The sequence below is a fragment of the Mycteria americana genome, chromosome 3 (genome assembly GCF_035582795.1).
Source record: "Mycteria americana isolate JAX WOST 10 ecotype Jacksonville Zoo and Gardens chromosome 3, USCA_MyAme_1.0, whole genome shotgun sequence".
Taxonomy (NCBI): Eukaryota; Metazoa; Chordata; class Aves; order Ciconiiformes; family Ciconiidae; genus Mycteria; species Mycteria americana.
In genome coordinates this window covers 306,922-310,423 of record NC_134367.1, presented here as the reverse complement: position 1 = coordinate 310,423, position 3,502 = coordinate 306,922, and the positions used below count along the sequence as shown (strand labels likewise).

The 3,502-nt window shown below is 66.2% G+C and overlaps 1 non-coding gene across 1 annotated transcript; it reads right to left on the bottom strand.

Moving 5' to 3' along the window:
- Window positions 1–349: 349 nt before the first annotated feature.
- On the bottom strand, window positions 350–513 carry LOC142408538 (U1 spliceosomal RNA). Its single transcript, XR_012775336.1, has one exon. It is a non-coding gene; the product is annotated as a U1 spliceosomal RNA (small nuclear RNA).
- Window positions 514–3,502: the final 2,989 nt, after the last annotated feature.

Sequence of the window (3,502 nt, the reverse complement as noted above, 5' to 3'; positions counted from 1 at the left end):
CGGGCCGGGCCAGCCCCCGCGGCGGGGCGGGGCAGCACGCAGCGGCCCGGCCGCAGCACCTGGTTCACCGAGCGCCGGCGGGCGGGGGCGCCGCGGGGCAGCACCGAGCGAGGAGCGATCTTGCCGGCTCCGCCGCCTGCAGCGGCCCGGGACTCGATCGCGGCGCCGCAGGGGAACGGCGGAGCACAACCGGGAGAGGCCCCTGCAGAGACAGACCGGAGCGCGGCCAGCCCCAAGCTCGGCCCCCACGGTGCGGCCGGGTCATCAGCGGCGGTGGCGTAGGGGATACAGCCGCGATGCGCGACAGAACTACACCACTAACAGCGTCTGTCCTTCAACCAGCAAGAAACAGGGGAGAGCGCGAACGCAGTCCCCCACTACCACAAATTATGCAGTCGAGTTTCCCGCATTTGGGGAAATCGCAGGGGTCAGCACACCCGGAGTGCAGGGGATGAGCCTCGCCCTGGGAAAACCACCTGCCTGATCATGGTGTCTCCCCTGCCAGGTAAGTATGACCACACACCGCCCCGAACGCACCACAGCCCCAAACACCCACACACAACACACGGACAGCAACAAAAACACACACACCACACACACACACACACACGCCGCCACCACGCCTCCCCGCACCCACGCTCCGCCGCCGCGCACCGCCCACGCAGCGCTCGCCCACGCCCGCGGGCGGCGTCTTGGGGGCGCGGGGCTGTCCCGCCAGCCCGCGCGGTGCTCGATCTGCATGGACACGCCCCCTCCCGCAACGCCCCGCCCCTGGCGGCTCGCAGCGGCCCCGCCGGCTGCGCCGCGATCTGCATGGCCCCGCCCTACCCCCGAGGCCCCGCCCCGCCTCCTCCTCCCGGCCAGCGCCGCCCCGGCCGCGGGAGCGGAGCCCGGAGCCGCGGGAAGGACGCGCCGTGCGGGGCGCTGGGCCCGTGCCGGCGCCGGCGGGACCCGGGGCCGGGCTGTGGGCGAGACCCGGCTCCCGGCAGCCGTCGGCCTCCCGCGGCCAGCGGCGGGCAGAGGGCAGCTGCCCGCGGCCACGGGCGAACGACCGGGAGCGGCCACATCCCCGTCGCCTGGCGCAGGCGGCTCCGCAGGGGCGCACCGGGAGGCTCCGGCCGGCGCCTCTTCTGTCCGGATAGTTCACCCCTTCCTCGGTTACATCTCGCTGCGGCTCTTGCGTCGTGCTGCCGCCGACTTCCTAGCGGCGGAGGCCTGAAAAGGCCCGTGAAGTGCTCGCTGGTTTACTGCCGCCGTGCCCCGTTGAGGCGTACAGGCTCACGCCGACCTGCCCGCAAAGTCGGGAGTTACGGCAGAAGGGCTGCCGATGCCCTGGGAGCTCAGGATCCATCGCTGCTGGGTCCCTGCTGTCCCGCCACCCGCTCTTGCTGCTAGACTTTATAATCATTTATAGCCATCAGCCCAAGCCCGTCTGCCTCCCCTCCCCTCCCCTCCCCTCCCCTCCCCTCCCCTCCCCTCCCTTCCCCTCCCCTCTCCTCTCCTCTCCTCTCCTCTCCTCTCTTCTTCTTCTTCTTCTTCTTCTTCTTCTTCTTCTTTTCTTCTTCTTCCTCTTCTTCTTCTTTTCTTCTTCTTCCTCTTCTTCTCCTCTTCTTCCCCATCCCCTGATGCACTCAACATCGTTCCTCCAGCCTCCACTTGTGCCATCCAGGCCTCATTCCAGCCTCTCACACACCAGTTTGCTTCAGCGTAGCACCAGCTGAACCCCCCCACACACAACCACCAGCGTTAATAAACCCAACCAGACCTCCCTGCTGTCCCGCCTGTTCTCGTAGCCGCTTCCTAGCTCAAACGGAATCCGATACGTAGCGGCGGCAGCAAGGCTTGCTAAAGCCTCAGCCGCAAGCTGTGACCTTTCACCCACATACGCTGACCCTACACTGACCTTTTACTCAGCTACGTGAAGGAAGGCCCCGAAACCGGCGCAAGCCAGAAGGAGAAGGTAGCCAGCCCCACCAGCAGAAGCTGCATCCCTTGAAAGAAGAAAAGGAGCGGCCCGCCCGGAGACAGAGAAAGGATCCAATGAGGAGCAAGAAGACCCCAGACCCAAATATTGCTCTTGGGCCGAACCCTCGCGTGTGGGGAGGGGAACTCAAGCTGTAGGGGTACGATTGCCCAGGGCTTCCTTTGTTGGGGGTCCCTCTCCGGAGGCACCCGCCTCGAGCTGTTTTCACCGCTGAACCACTCAACAAATTCGTCTGGCGTACGTCGTATCGGAGACCCTGCTTCGGGAAACCTCGGGTCGAGCCAGAGGGGAGAGGAAGCGCCCGAGAGCGAGCGTGCGTGTGAGCGAGGAGTCGAGCAGGGCACCCGTCAGCTCCGGGGAGCTGCCGCTGCGAAGGGACTCGGTGCCAGCAGTTCAGGTCTCGGGTGCGCGTGCGACCCCCTGAACGCTGTGCGAGTGCTGGGGCAGCGGCTTCTCCTTTGACACAAGCAGTTTTCTTATCCATCCTCCCATGCCCGGGAGCCATCCCCACCGGGCAAAACGTTTTTTCCTCCCAATATTTCATGCAGTATCTGAAGTTTAGCTTGAACGTTACGTGCAGCCGTTTCTATTCTATGACCCTGCCCTGCGCACGTACAGCACGTGCTGTTGTCCCACACACCCCCGGCCCACGTGGGAGCAGCCAGCACGTCCCCGGGCACCGCTCCGCTCTGCCGGTACCAGGGCTTGTGTCACCACAGCCGGGAGGCTGGAATGGCGTCACCCACAGCACCCGCCCCGTCCCACGGCAGGGGCCTCGGCGACAGCTCCTGCTGCGGCCAGTGCTCCGCGCAGGGAGGATGGCTCACGCGGGCGGGGGAAGCAGCGTGCGTGGGGCGTTTGCCACGTTGTTTATTTGGTTACGCTTAATCGGCCGGTGGGTGTGCGAAACATGACCGGGGACGTTTTTGGCTCCAGAGGCACCGGGGATAAAACCCCGAGAGTGCCAGTACCTCCCCGTGGCGGGGCGAGGTTCACAAGCCCAGCCAGCAACGCCCAGACACCAGGAGAGCGATTAGGGGGTGGGTTCGTGTTTGCCGAGGGAGCGCGAGGGCCCACGGGGTTACAGGCACGGATCGCTGGAGCTGGCGGGTCTGGGGTGCCGCGAGCGCCGGCGTTTACCGGCCCCTCGCCTTCGCCATGGAGGGTGCACGGGCGCTTTCACGGCACCGTGTGCTCGTGGGCTGGCTCCCCCGCGGGTGCCTGCTCTGGCTGTGCTGCTGTCGGCGCCCAGATCCCCACGGTCCCGGCACTGGGCGTTACTGGGCTGTGAACACTTTTGTCCATAGGTCTTGTAGGTGCCATCGTGCTGACCTGTACTGGAGCCCAGTACAAACCAGTACCACCCAGTAGGGTCTGCCCGGCTGCTGGAGCTCAGCCCAATGTCTGGGGACCCGGGGTCTCTGCCCCGGCTGAAGGACGTGGCTCCCACTTTCCCCTTTGCAGGTTCAGCCAGCAGCAGAGCTGAGCTCGTGTGTGCGAGACAGCCCCGGACACACC